At 53.9% G+C, this 15,494-nt stretch overlaps 2 pseudogenes; one reads left to right on the top strand and one right to left on the bottom strand.

The window, feature by feature from the left end:
* The window catches only part of LOC138287281 (zinc finger protein 271-like), a 523,545-nt pseudogene that overhangs the window by 129,857 nt on the left and 378,194 nt on the right, over nucleotides 1–15,494 (bottom strand).
* The window catches only part of LOC138286930 (zinc finger protein 850-like), a 227,688-nt pseudogene continuing 215,668 nt past the window's right edge, over nucleotides 3,475–15,494 (top strand).

Below are 15,494 nucleotides of genomic sequence, written 5' to 3' on the forward strand. Positions count from 1 at the left end.
AACCCTGCAAGTCTGGGAAGAGCAGCACGGGGGAGAAGGCCGCCATCATCCCCGATGCCCCAGAGCCCACCTCCAGCACAAGATCAGCTGCCCAGGACAGGACCGCCAGCACCAGCCCACCTGCCCAGGAGGCCACCGCCAGCACCAGCCCCGCTGGGCCATGAAGGACCGCCAGCAAAAGCCCCGCTGGGCCATGAAGGACCGCCAGTAGCTGAGACCCTGCAATGGAGACCGCCATCTCAAGCATCGCTGAACAGGGCACCGCCAAGTCAAGCACCGCTGAACAGGGCACTGCCGTCTCAAGCACCGCTGAACAGGGCACCGCCATCTCAAGCACCGCTGAACAGGGCATCGGCGTCTCAAGCACCGCTGAACAGGGCACTACCATCTCAAGCACCGCTGAACAGGGCACCGCCAACTCAAGCACCCCCGAACAGGGCACCGCCATCTCAAGCACCGCTGGTTCATTAGCGGCAAGGGCACTGACGCAACTGAGTCCGTCACGGGGTGAATGATGCACTCTGGGCACCATGCCCCCTCCAGAACCAGTGGAGACTGTCATCCACTGCATCTGTACTTAGCAGGATGAAGCACTCTGGGCACCATGCCCCCTCCAGAACCAGTGGAGATTCACATCCACTACCTCTGTCCTTGGCAGGATGAAGCACTCTGGGCACCATGCCCCCTCCAGAACCAGTGGAAATTCACATCCACTACCTCAGTCCTTGGCAGGATGAAGCACTCTGGGCACCATGCCTCCTCCAGAACCAGTGAAGACTGTCATCCACTTGAGAGACTGTGGCTTTGCACTCCCCAGGATTGAACAGGGGGCAAGCCACCCACTGTAGAGACTTGTGAGACTGTGGCTTTGCACTCCCCAGGACTGAACAGTGGGCACACCACCTACTGTAGAGACTTGAGAGACTGTGGCTTTGCACTCTCCAGGATGGAACAGTGGGCATGTGGCCCCCTTGTGGATTTGGCGTCATGCACTCAAGCGGCTGAGGTGCCCCCCCTTTCCCTCCCCCTGAGGTGCCTGTTTAGTTGCTGTCTGATGCCCCTGCGGTGTTCTCTCTGTCATGGTCGGGGATACTGTGTGGGCCTCGCCCATTCCGTGTGGTACCAGTGTTCCACAGACTTTCTTAGAGCACTACCTGGACTACTATGCTTGGTATATATTATGTACATGGTGTATATATATATTTCTGCCTACTTGCTTTTAATATATTACAATGGTTACACTCATTTTCTATTGTCTTTGCATTCTACCGGGGGCTTGGGGGGTGTAACTGTGATGTATTGATATGCATTAGTGTGTGTGTTGTAGTGGGTGAGGGTGGGGGTGTTGCGTGTGTGGGTCCCTGTTTTTTCCCTCCCCCTCCCCTGTGTCGTAGGTGCACTACTCACCATGGTCTTTGCCGCCGGCGTTCGTGCTCCTGGTAGAGGAGCAGGAAGACTATCGCAGGGAGAATTTGGAGTTCCGGGTCCATGGCGTCCTCGTTCCTCGTGGGGTGTGTAGAGGTGAGCGTTTTCCCTTCGGGGTTCCTGTTTCCACCGTGTTTTTATCCGCGGTGAATCCGCCCCGAAAAAGGTGGTGGATTGGCCTGTCATAATAGTGTGGGCGGTACATTGTCTCCCGCCTGTCTGTTGGTGGTGACCGCTGCACTGTTTGTTTGTACCGCTGTGGCAGTCGGAGTGTTAAAGTGGCTGTCTTTGTTGGCGGTTTCCGCCAGGGTCGTAATTGCAAATTTTTGACCGCCGGCCTGTTGGCAGTCTTACCGCCACTTTAACACCGACTGCCAGGGTTGTAAAGACCACCTTATTCTTTTACAAACTAAGCACTGGATGTTGTGTACAGCGCAGGACTGCAGGACCCTGAAGCCACAGAGAGTGACCCCTGCCCGGACACCTGGACATTACTTCAATGAGGGGGCAGGAAGGAGGGGGATTATTAGGACAGGAGTGACGCACCCCCGCTCCAGTGGCAATAATATAGGACTCTATGGTACCAGTGGCTCCTACCTCCGCGCGGTCCTTGCTACCAGGGCCGGACTGGGACCCAAGAGCAGCCCTGGCACAAATGTTCAAACCAGCCCTGCTTCCTTCACCTCCTCATGCAGTCTCTGTCTTTCCATCCATCCATCAATCCTTCTGTCCCTCCATCCATCCATCCACCCGTCCGTCCATCCATCCACCCACCCACCTACCCATCCATCAATCCGTCTGTCCATCCGTCCATCCATTCCTAAATCCATCCGTCCGTCTCTCCATCAATCTATAGCTCTATCCCCTCTCTCCTCCCTCTCCACCTCCCTGTTCAACTCTCTTTATCTCTCTTTCCACCATTGCTCTCCCCTTCTCTCCTTCATCTCATCAATTTCTCTCTACCTCTCTTCTCATCCCTCTCTTTCCCTCTCCAACATCTTTCTCTCTCCTTCTATCCTCCTCCTGATCACTTTGTACTTTGCCCTTTCTCTCTCTCTCTCTTTCCATGATCTCTCTCTTCCTTTCTCTCCTCCCTCAATACTGCTGCCCTCCTCCCTCCCTTCCTCTCCCTCTTTCTTTCCATCATCCATGTCTCTATCCGTGTCTCCTCCCTCTCTACCCCTCCATTCCTCTCCTTCTCCCACTCTTTCCATCCGTCCGTCCGTACGTCCATCCATCTCTCTCTCCTTCTCTTCTCTCCTCCCTCTCTACCCCCTCCATTCCTCTCTCCCTCTTTTCATCCATCCATACATCCATCAGTCCGCCCGTTCGTCCATCCATCCATCCATCTCTCTCCTTCTCTTCTCTCTTCTCTCCTCCCTCTCTACCCCTCTCCATTCCTCTCCCTCTCACTCTTTTCATCCATCCATCTATCCATCCATCCAGCCATCATCCATCCATCCTCCTGTACGTCCATCCATCAATCTGTCCATCCATCCCTCTCCCCTTCTCTCCTCCCTCTCTGATGCCTTTCTCTCTACCTCCTCCCCTCCTCCTCTCTATCACTCCACCTTCCTAGCTTTTGCTTCTTTTACCATTTCCCCTTCTTTCCTCCCTCTCTACCCCTCCATTCCTCTCCCTCTCTCAGTCTTTTCATCCATCCATAAATCCATCATCCGCCGGAATGTACGTCCAACCATCCATCCATCCATCCCTCTCCCCTTCTCTCCTCCCTCTCTGATGCCTTTCCCTCTCCCTCTTCCCCCCTCCTCCCTCTAGCACCCCTCCTCCCTCTAGCACCCCTCCCTCTAGCACCCCTCCTCCCTCCTCCCTCTAGCACCCCTCCTCCCTCCTCCCTCTATTCCGGGACTGAAAGATGCAAAACGGACATTTCTGTCATTTCCTTATTCTGAGTGTTTATCACGTGCCTCGTGGGTAGCGCCTAGTGTCTGGTGTGTGGTAGTAAAGCGCCTCCGGTCCGATCCCCAGTCCAGCATCCGGCGCCTCTGGGCAGGTCTAGGGGAGCAGTGTCTCTCTTTGGGGCCTGTGCATAGCGCACCGAGGCCCAGGCTGGAGTCGGAGGCGCTGTATGGGGTGTAATGAACTCCTTGCTACGAGGGTCCTGCATTCCCCACTAACCTGCCCCCCCAGCAGTCACAGGTAGGTGAGGGGGGGGTGCTCGTGTTTCACTTCAGCAGGTGCTGCACCTTCAGGGGGCGATGTAAATATCACCAGTACTTGTGTCCCGGTGCACTGCACCTGCTGCTCATGCAAGTATCACGAGTACTTATATCCCGGTGCACTGCACCTGCTGCTCATGCAAGTATTACAAGCACTTGTATCCCGGTGCACTGCACCTGCTGCTCATGCAAGTATTACAAGCACTTGTATCCCGGTGCACTGCACCTGCTGCTCATGCAAGTATCACGAGTACTTATATCCCGGTGCACTGCACCTGCTGCTCATGCAAGTATCACGAGTACTTGTATCCCGGTGCACTGCACCTGCTGCTCATGCAAGTATCACGAGTACTTATATCCTGGTGCACTACACCTGCTGCTCATGCAAGTATCACGAGTACTTGTATCCCGGTGCACTGCACCTGCTGCTCATCCTGCTGCTCATGTAAGTAGCACCAGTACCTGTGTTCCGGTGCACTGCACCTGCTGCTCATGCAAGTATCACGAGTACTTGTATCCCGGTGCACTGCACCTGCTGCTCATGCAAGTATCACGAGTACTTGTGTCCCGGTGCACTGCACCTGCTGCTCATGCAAGTATCACCGGTACTTGTGTCCCGGTGCACTGCACCTGCTGCTCATGTAAGTAGCACCAGTACCTGTGTCCCGGTGCACTGCACCTGCTGCTCATGTAAACCCCTCCAGTCCCTTGGGGTCCAGGCCCGCTCTCGAAGACCAGGACACTCCACTTGGCGCTTCAAGTTATTCCCATTTAATAAAGCGCTTTATGTGGCTACAGCGCTGAGAAGTGACAATCCAGCACTAAGTGACCCTCCGTCTCCCCACGGGGTGGCCAGGCTCGAGCCTACGCACCAACTGACCATCCCGTGATTCTGGGCAAATCAAGCGCTTCTACACCTTCCATGCGAGCTGGCGCTATAGAAAACTGGCAATAAATGCACAACTAAGTAAAACAAAGTCTTAGCTTAAAAAGGGGAGCACAGATAGACACCCCCTCACTTTTACATCACATTCACTCGTTATAATATCTGGCATCTGCCCCCCCTCTGGCCCCAGGGTCACAGCCCCACAGTAAAGGTTTATTTAATGCAGGTTACTCAAGGCCTCTTCAGGGCTCAGTTCTCTTTCACTTATTCTGTCTCAGCATCGTATTGTAACTGTTTGTCGTGCCCGGTGCACAGCTCCACCCGCACATGGCATTAGTGCCAGAAAATGTACAATCCGCACATTTCACAAAAGTGAACCCAGTACAAAGTGAAACCAGAATGCCTGGATAAATCACAGCTTTACTGCTTAAACTGTGTGAACTTAGGCAAATATTTTATTTTACCAAATCTTCTCTTTCTTCATTATTGCGAATGAAAGTCCTTCCGAATATGTGAGTTCACAGTATCAGTTGTATAACAATCTGTTGTATGGGCCATGTACAGGGTTTACATGATAACTGTCTTGCCTCCTAGGGCCTTATTACGAGTGTGGTGGACCACGGCTCAGTGCGAGCTGTCTGCCACATTACAACCACGCCACGTGGACCCACCAGGGGGACCCACGGGGGGACCCACCAGGGGGACCGCCGTCACCGCGGGAACGTTTCCCGACGGGTCAGTGTTGAAGTCATTCACATTGCTTTCCGCCAGCCCTTTCATGGCGGCTCCACCACCATGAAAAGGTTGGTCGGGAAACAACTGCGGGGTGCCACAGGGGGGCCCTGCACTGCCCATGGCCATGGCATTAGTAGTGTGGGGGTCCCCCTGCCCAGCACCCTTGAAGTGCGCAATGTCTGCTGTCATTTCAAGGGTGCCGGTGCGCCCTGCGTGCTGCAGCATGGTCGCCGACTCTATTATGATCCGAGAACAATGCTGCCGCACCTTTCCCACTGGGCTGGCCGGGGAACACCTCATAGATAGGTGTCCTCCCTTTTCTTTGAAGTATGGGGTAGGGCCCGGACCACTTATCCGGGAGGGATGTAGGGACCACAGGCTCCAAACCCAAACTTTCTACCCTGGTTGGAATTCCACCACAGCAGCTTTCTGGTCATAGCAGTGCTTTTGAAGCTCCTGGCGGGCCTGAAGGTGTTTACTGGTGTCGTATAGCTATTTTAGCCATGTTTTAGACACGTTATAATAGCACACTGGCCTGCCGTTGTGCACTTTATCCAGTTACATTTTATTCAGCATCGCTTCATTTTTCTAGCATTAGCCACAATTGCGGTGTTGTTTTATTTTCTCAAACTGTTTGTTCTTTTGCCTTAGACAGCATCACGTTCTTAGCACTGCACTTTGTGCTTTCCTCAAGGCTGCAGTCAGATAGGGTTGCCGGCAAAAGTGGTATGTTGTGTCTCTAACATTCACAGAAACATACACATCCTTACGTGGGACCTTTTCTTAGAACATCAACTGTTATAAAAACGCTTCTTTGTACCAAACACATTAGAGGGAGATTCCAGCCAGATGACAATGACCGCATGCTGACTGCTGATTGCCTTCGCTACAGCCGCTTGCTTAGACTGCCGAATCCCTGGCCTAGATGGGGACGGTGTCTTTTTAGACAACAGGCTTCCTTGCTCGGGTATGGGGGATGATGTCTTCCCAGGGGGGAAACCTGAACGGCGGATTAGTGTAGGAAAGTACCATCTTGCCTGGCATGTTACCCCCATTTTCACTGTATGTATGTTTGTTTTTGCCTGTGTCACCCCAGTGCTCATAATGTATGCCCTGTATGTGTTCCCTGTGTGGTGCCTAACTGTATCACTGAGGCTCTGCTAATCAGAACTGCAGTGTTTATGCTCACTCTGCTTTTTAAATTTGTCACTGCAGGCTAGTGACCATTTTCACCAATTTTCATTGGCACACTGGAACACCCTTATGATTCCCTAGTATATGGTACTGAGGTACCCAGGGTATTGGGGTTCCAGGAGATCCCTATGGGCTGCAGCATTTCTTTTGCCACCCATAGGGAGCTCTGACAATTCTTACACAGGCCTGCCACTGCAGCCTGAGTGAAATAACGTCCACGTTATTTCACAGCCATTTTACACTGCATCTAACTAACGTATAACTCACCTATATGTCTAAACCTCACTTAGTGAAGGTTGGGTGCAAAGTTACTTAGTGTGTGGGCACCCTGGCACTAGCCAAGGTGCCCCCACATTTTTTTTTTTTTTTTAAATATCTTTTATTGCTTTTAACAAGGGATTATGTCTCATAACAAATACAGATATTAAATTATTCCCAACTGTGTATTATACCCCCCTCCCCCCATCTCGCATTTTGTCCATCGTTTACTATTCTAATTACAACTCTCCTTGCTGCCAGAATATTAGTCGGTGATCCTTATTGTATGTTATGTCTTAGTATTTGTTGACTGTACAGGGTCCGATTCTGAGTCAGATGTGCTATCCTCTGATGAGGAGGCATCCACCGCCTTTAGACTGTCCAGCAGTGTGTCCCAGTATTTGGCGCTGTCTCTGGGTCTTTGACCTTGCAGCGCTTCTTTCAGCAGTGCTGTGCTTTCGATTTCTGCCCACTTCACTAGTGCGTTTTGCCATCTATCCACCAGAGGGCCCCATGGGTCTTGCCAGTGGGAAGTTATTTCCCTCTTGGCGAGTATTAGTGCCAGATCTATAAACCTGTTGGATATTTTTTTTGCTGAGGGGCGAGGGAAATCTCCCAGTAGAGCAACCAGTGTGCCCCCACATAGTTCAGGGCAAATTCCCCAGACTATGTGAGTGCGGGGACACCATTACACGCGTGCACTACATATAAGTCAACACCTATATGTAACGTCACAATGGTAACTCAGAACATGGCCATGTAACATGTCTAGGATCATGGAATTGTCCCCCCAATACCATTCTGGTATTGGGGGGACAATTCCATACATCCCCGGGTCTCCAGCACAGAGCCCGGGTACTGGCAAACTAACTTCCCGGGGTTTTCTCTGCAGCTACCGCTGCTGCCAACCCTCAGACAGGTTTCTGCCCCCCTGGGGCCTGGGCAGCCCAGTCCCAGGAAGGCAGAACAAATGATTTCCTCTGAGAGAGGGTGTTACACCCTCTCCCTTTGGAAATAGGTGTGAAGGGCCTGGGAGGAGTAGCCTCCCCTGGCCTCTGGAAATGCTTTGAAGGGCACAGATGGTGCCCTCCTTGCATAAGCCAGTCTACACCGGTTCGGGGATCCCCCCAGCCCTGCTCCATTGCGAAACTGAACAAAGGAAAGGGGAGTGACCACTCCCCTGACCAGCACCTCCCATGGGAGGTGCCCATAGCTCCTCCAGTGTGTCCCGGACCTCTGCCATCTTGGATGAAAAGGTGTGAGGGCACAATGGACACCTCTGAGTGGCCAGCGCCAGCAGATGACGTCAGAGACCCCTGCTGATAGGCTCTTACCTGGTTAGGTAGCCAATCCTCCTCTGAGGGCTATTTAGGGTCTCTCCTTTTGGCGTTTCCTCAGATAACCAATGCAAGAGCTCACCAGAGTTCCTCTGTATCTCCCTCTTCGACTTCTGCCAAGGATCGACCGCTGACTGCTCCAGGACGCCTTCAAAACCACAACAAAGTAGCAAGACGACTACCAGCAACATTGTAGCGCCTAATCCTGCCGGCTTTCTCGACTGTTTCCTGGTGGCGCATGCTCTGAGGGCTGTCTACCTTCACCCTGCACTGGAAGCCAAGAAGAAATCTCCCGTGGGTCGACGGAATCTTCCCCCTGCTAACGCAGGCACCAAACTTCTACATCACCGGTTCTGTGAGTCCCATCTCAGCTTGACGAGCGTGGTCCCTGGAACAAAGGAGCTGGATCCAAGTGACCCCGACAGTCCAGTGGTCCTTCTGTCCAAATTTGGTGGAGGTAAGTCCTTGCCTCCACACGCCAGACAGTAATCCTGTGTACTGCGTGATCTGCAGCTGCTAGGGCTTCTGTGCACTTTTGCAAGGAATCCATTGTGCACAGCACAGCCCAGGTCCCCAGCACTTCGTCCTGCATTGCTCAACTCGCTGACTTGACCACCGGCTTCCTAGGACCCTCTTTTGTTGTGTTGAGATGACCGCTGTGCTCAGATTTCTTGAAAGCCTGTTCAAGTGCTTCAGGTGCTGCCTGCTTCTGCGTGGTCTCTCTCTGTTGCTGAGCACTCCTTCTGTCTCCTCCTCCAGGGGGCGACCTCCTGGTCCTCCCTGGGCCCAGGCAGCATCCAATATCTTCAACCATGACTCTTGCAGCTAGCAAGGCTTGTTTGTGGTCTTTCTGCGTGGAAATAACATCTTCTGACCAAAGGAGAAGTTCCTGGCACCTTCCGTTGTTGCAGAATCTTTGGCTTCTTCCACCCGGAGGCAGCCCTTTTGCACCTTCATCCAGGGTTTAGTGGGCTCCTGCCCCTCCCCCCGGACAGTTGCGTGACTCTTGGACTTGGTCCCCTTCCTTTGCAGGTCCTCAGGTCCAGGAATCCGTCTTCAGTGCTTTGCAGTCAGTGGTTGCCTTTGCAGAATCTCCTATCTTGACTTTACTGTCTTTCTGTGGTAGTAGGGTAACTTTACTCCTACTTTTCAGGGTCTTGGGATGGGGTATCGTGGACACCCTTAGGCCCTCATTACAACCCTGGCAGTCGGTGTTAAAGCGGCGGTAATAACGCCAACAGGCCGGCGAAAAAAAAAATGGGATTACGACCGTGGCGGAAACCGCAAACATAGACAGCCACTTTAACACTCCGACCGCCACGGCGGTAGAATCAAACAGCGCGGCGGACACCGCCAACAGACAGGCGGGAGACAAGGTACCACCCACTGTATTACAAGAGGCCTATTCGCCACCTTTTCCGGGGCAGAACCAACGACATCAAAAGCACGGCGGAAACAGTACACAGAAGGGAAAATACTCACCTCTCAACACCCAACGAGGAACCAGGACGCCATGGAGCCGGAACTACATGTACTGCCCATGTTGGTTTACTTCCTCTTCTACCAGGAGTACGAACGGCGGTGGCGGCGACCACGGTGAGTACTGCACCTACAACACAGGGGAGGGGGGAGGAAAGAGAGTGACACACACACGCAACACCCCCACCCTCACACACAACAACATACACACATATACATGCCGCAACATTACATATACACCCTCCCCACCCCCTGGAAGAACGCAAGGAAAAAAGGAAATGATTGTAACGATTGTAATCAAGAAAAATCCACCAGTAAAAAGTCAAATTTCAGTATATACAAATATGTACACTAACTACACAAGTCCGGAGAGTGTACTAATCATTGTCCGTGGACCACTGGGCCCAAAATGCATGGGCGAGGCCCACACATGATTTGAAACGGAGAGAACACTGCTGGGGCATCAGATAGAAAATAAACAGGCACCTCAGGGGAAGGGGGAGGAGGGCACCTCAGCCTGATGAACGCACAACCGCCACTGCTGCACAAGGGGGCTCCATGCCTATTGATGTATCCTGGGGAGTGCAAAGCCACAGTCTCTCAAGTCTCTCCAGTGGGTGGTTTGCCCACTGCTTTATCCTGGGGAGTGCAAAGCCACAGTGTCTCAAGTCTCTCCAGTGGGTGGTTTGCCCACTGCTTTATCCTGGGGAGTGCAAAGCCACAGTCTCTCAAGTGGATAACAGTCTCTGGTTCTGGAGGGGATCTAGTGCCCAGAGTGCTTCATCCTGCCAAGGACTGAGGTAGTGGATGTGACACTCCACTGGTTCTGGAGGGGGCTTTATGCCCAGAGTGCTTCATCCTGCCAAGGACTGAGGTAGTGGATGCCTTTCTCCACTGGCTCTGGAGGGGGCTTGGTGCCCAGAGTGCTTCATCCTGCCAAGGACTGAGGTAGTGGATACCTTTCTCCACTGGTTCTGGAGGGGGCTTTGTGCCCAGAGTGCCTCATCCTGCCAAGGACTGAGGTACAGGATGTGATACTCCACTGGTTCTGGAGGGGGCTTGGTACCCAGAGTGTTCCACGTGCAGTGTGGCCGGTACAATTCCCTCACCTGGGTGTGCGTGCCACAAGATTTGCGAGGTTCAGGTAGCATGATACAGTGTGGCCGGTACAATTCCCTCACCTGGGTGTGCGTGCCTCGAGATTTGCAAGGTTCAGGTAGCATGATACGGCATGGAGGCAGCGACATACCCCACACTGCTGCGGCTGTGCCTTCTACCTGCAGGTGCAAACAGTGATGAAAGAAATGCCTCATGGAAGCTGGCCAGGGTCCAGGAACTCTCCTCCAGCCTCAGACAACTGACCACTGGGGATGGTAGCCATGCCAGCGGTGGTGCCTGTGTCCGAGGACGCAGCGGGGCCGGTGGAGGGGCTTGCGGCGGTGTCTGTTGCGGCGGTGCTGGAGGCAGTGCTGGCGGCGGTGCATGGCTCAGCACCTGCTGAGGGACACAGCAGGACGTCTCCTGCAGCCTCGGACGGCTGCCCACTGGGGAGGAGGCTGGGGACTGTTGCTGAGGCTGTAGACGTGCCAGGGGCGGTGCAGGTAGCGGTGCTTGCGGCGGTGTCTGTTGCGGCGGTGCTGGCGGCGGTGCATGGCTCAGCACCTGCTGAGGGACACAGCAGGACATCTCCTGCAGCCTCGTACGGCTGCTCACTGGGGAAGAGGCTGGGGACTGTCGTTGAGGCTGTAGACGTGCCGGGGATGGTGTAGGTGGCAGTGAATGTGGCAGTTGTGGTGGCGGGGCAGCTAGCGGTGTTCGCCTCCATACAGGTTGGCGTGGTCATGGACAGAAAGTGTGACACTGGTCCCTCAGTAGGTGCCACAATGCCCTCTCCTGACCAGCTCTTCATCTTTTGGCCCTTCCCCAGCTTTGATGGTGCAGCAGTTGTCTTGCAACTATCCCCTTTGTTTTTTGCTGATCCCTTGGTGGCTGGTACTTTCGGCTTCTCCCTCCAGGATGTGGGCACCTTTTTCACCTTGGCAGGTGGCGGACAGTTCTTGCCCTCACTACATGGCACACTGGCAGCCCTGATGGGTGGCGCACTCGATGACCCCGCAGTTGCTGGCACCACTGTGCCTGGGGATTTGGTGGCTGAGGTGCTGGGCTGGGACCTGGAAAGCCTGGCCCTAGGGGAAGGACGGGGGGGATGGTGAAGGGAAGAGGTCAAGGTTTGCCAGGAAAAGTTTTTTTGACACACTGGGACGGGGAGATGGAGAGGGTTTGGGAGTGGAGATAGAGGTAGTGGTTGTAGGAGGTGTACTTCTGATGAATTTGGGTGAAGGTGCATGGGCCGGAGGCTGTTGTGAGGTGGATGGCTGTTGGGTGGGTGTGTGTCTGCGTCTGTGTACTTTGGGAGGAGGGCTCACTGACACACTGGGAGAGGACACAGGGGATGTGTGAATGGTAGTGAGGGTGGTGAGTGCACATGAGCGGTGTATGGTGATGGGCGTGCTGGTGATGGAGGCAGTGGCTGAGGATGTAGAGCATGCAGGTGTGAGTGGAGACGAGACAGGGAGGGAGGAGGAGGACATGGAGGAGGGGGACACAGTGGAGGCAGTGGATGTTGCTGTGTCTGCATGGGGATAGTGCTTGTGTGAGTGCCTGTGGGATGTGTGGTGCTTATGTTTGCCTGAGCCACTCTTGTGTGTTGGCGACTGTGCATGCTGGTCTGATGGTGTGCTTGGGATAGGCTGAGGTACAGGGGATTGGGTCTGGGTGGAGGAAGTTGGAGGGGGGAGGCTGGACACAGGGACAATGGCTGCCATCAGTAATGAGGCCAGAGCCTGAGATTCTCTCTGTTGGGCTGCCTGCCCAGAATGAATGCCTTCCAGGTATGCATTTGTTTATTGCAAAGGCCTCTCAACACCCTGGATGGCATTCACAATGGTAGATTGCTCAACAGTGAGGGATCTCAGGAGGTCAATAGCCTCCTCACTGAGGGCAGCAGGGCTGACTGGGGCAGGGCCTGAGGTGCCTGGGGCGAAGGAGATGCCCACCCTCCTCGGTGAGTAGGCACGGGACACACGCTGAGGGGCTGCTGGGAGGGTGGTGCTGGTAGGGGGGGTGGCGGCTGTACCTGTTGATGCGGTGGGCACAGAGGTTCCCGCCACCGCAAAGAAGCTCCCATCAGAGGAGGAGTCGCTGTCACTGCTGTCTGCTCCTGTCCCCACCGTGGAGCTCCCCTCACTCCATTGTTTTGCCCTCCAGGGCCAAGTGGGTTGCAGCTCCCTCCTGCTCCGGTGCCAATGCTCCTCCGCCTGATGATGCTATTGCACACAAGATCAGGGAGACCACAAAATGGGAGGTGGAAGACAGAAGAAAGACAGGTTCAGTGCATGCAACACCATTACCGTTGGCGGACACAACACACAGGGAGAAGCCCTCTGCACTACGCCATGCACTGACAGTTCCTAGAAATTTCAGCTGACCATGGGGTACGAGGCATAAGACCAATTGCTGCACACCTGGAAGTCACAGGTGCCTGACTAGGTGTTGATGGCTATTACCACTGTTGGGTTTCGGGTGCCACATGGCCTGCCTCACTAGGGACCTTGCCTACCAAGTTCGCCCTGGCCTATGGGTACCCACTGCCCACCTCCCCCACCCAGACACCTCGTAATGCACGCAGAGTCAGCTGAATGAGAGTGTACTCACCCACTTGTGGCTGCTGTGATGCCCTCAAGCGCCCATCCAACTCCGGATACGCCACCGCCAGGATCCGGAACATTAGGGGGGTCATGGTGCGACGGGCACCCCTTCCACGTTGGGAGGCCATCCCCAGCTGGACCTCCGCCATCTTCTTGCTTCATCGGCGCAGGTCCTCCCATCTTTTCCGCCAGTGGGTGCTCCGTCTGTGGTAGACCCCTAGGGTCCGAACGTCCTTGGCGATGGCACGCCAAATACCCTTCTTCTGGTGGGCGCCTACCTAGAGGAATGGTACAGGGGGAAAGAAAATTACTTACCCGTCCGGACCGTCATACTCATTGCCCCCAGTTCCCACCCTTGCCCTGACGCACATACACTCCCCATCCGCACATGCAGGCCTCAGCCCCCCCATGTATCTTCCATCCACACCACTCCAAACAGGCATTGCCCATGCAGCATGCTTACAGTATACTCACCTGTTTGTCTGGAGGACCGTACAGTTGCATGTACTGGGGGAGGACCCCATCCACTAGTTTCTCCAACTCCTCCGAAGTGAAGGCAGGGGCCCGTTCCCCAGACACATGAGCCATCGTCGCTTCCAGGCACAGGTCACAGCAGCACTTGCAGTGTAGGTCCTCTCCTGTTGAAGGTCAGGTATCAAGTGAGTGAACAGACAGAAAATGGCGGTCACGTCCATGGCGGTGCGTACTATCACCGCCGGCGTACATCGTCATTGGCTCCTGGGACCCATAGGGCCCAATGTTAACCAAAGCAGAATTGCGCTGCGGTCTTTGACCGCCCACCGCAACAGTGTAGAACGCCAGCGCAGTTACCTCATATCCTCTTGTCCCACCTTACAGGTCAGGCAGCCGCCATTTCAGGAGGTCACATGGGATGGATGTTAACTGCATCACACCTATCTAGGCCGGGAATATAGACAGATACCGGCACATTGCAGATTAATAACGTTTCTGCAAATAACAGATTGTGATACCTCAGTGTTGGATGACTCTCTGCTCGCTGTTCTCCTCCATAGGGCACGTCAGCTGGGGCAGGTGATGAGATGGCGGCATCCTCCGGTGGTCAGACCCCTGGTGGACCTGTCAACAATGGAAGAGAGACACATCCTAGTCACATACAGACTTGATTGTGCAACAATCCAGGAACTGTGTGCCCAGTTGGAGCCGGACCTGATGTCAGCTATACGCCATCCCACAGGAATCCCCTCTCTAGTGCAGGTCCTGTCTGTACTCTATTTCGTGGCCAGTGGGTCTTTTCAAACAACAGTGGCCAGGGCATCAGGGATGTCTCAACCAATGTTCTCTAACGTGTTGTCCAGAGTGTTATCTGCCCTGCTGAAACACATGTGCAGCTACATCGTGTTCCCTCAGGTGGAGGATTTGCCCACAGTGAAAGGTGACTTTTATGCCCTGGGACATATCCCCAACATCATTGGTGCCATTGATGGTATATATGTGGCGTTTGTCCCCCCGCAAGAATGAACAGGTGTACAGAACCCGGAACCCAGAAACCGGAAGAGCTACCATTCCATGAATGTGCAGATGGTGTGTTTGACAGACCAGTACATCTCCCATGTCAATGCCAAGTATCCTGGCTCAGTCCATGACGCTTACATTTTGAGGAATAGTAGCATCCCTTATGTGATGGGGAAAATCCAGAGGCACCGTGTGTGGCTAATAGGTGAGCCTAAAGTCCCCACACAGTTTCATTAGCTGTCTGGGTATGGGGCTGTCCCCAAGGGTTAGTGTGTGTCTAACAGTTGTCCCTCGACATGTGCAGGTGACTCTGGTTACCCCAGCCTGTCATGGCTACTGACCCCAGTGAGGAATCCCAGGACAAGGGCAGAGGAACGCTACAATGAGGCACATGGGCGAACTAGGAGGGTGATCGAACGCACCTTCGGCCTCCTGAAGACAAGGTTCCGGTGCCTCCACATGACAGGTGGCTCCCTATACTACTCACCGAAGAAGGTGTGCTAGATAATCGTGGCCTGCTGTATGCTGCACAACCTTGCTTTGCGACGCCAGGTGCCTTTTCTGTAGGAGGATGGGCCAGATGGTGGTCTTGTGGCAGCTGTGGAGCCTGTGGACAGTGAAGAAGAGGAGGCAGAAGAAGAGGATATCGACAACCGAAACAACATCATCATGCAATACTTCCAGTGAGACACAGGTAAGAAGATGCCACTGCTTCCCACATCTCATTCTATTGTTGGAGCTAGCATAAGTCTGTCATTTTCATTTAGTGTATGGACCCTGACTTGTCACTTTGACTTAC

The sequence above is a fragment of the Pleurodeles waltl genome, chromosome 4_1 (genome assembly GCF_031143425.1).
Source record: "Pleurodeles waltl isolate 20211129_DDA chromosome 4_1, aPleWal1.hap1.20221129, whole genome shotgun sequence".
NCBI lineage: Eukaryota > Metazoa > Chordata > Amphibia > Caudata > Salamandridae > Pleurodeles > Pleurodeles waltl.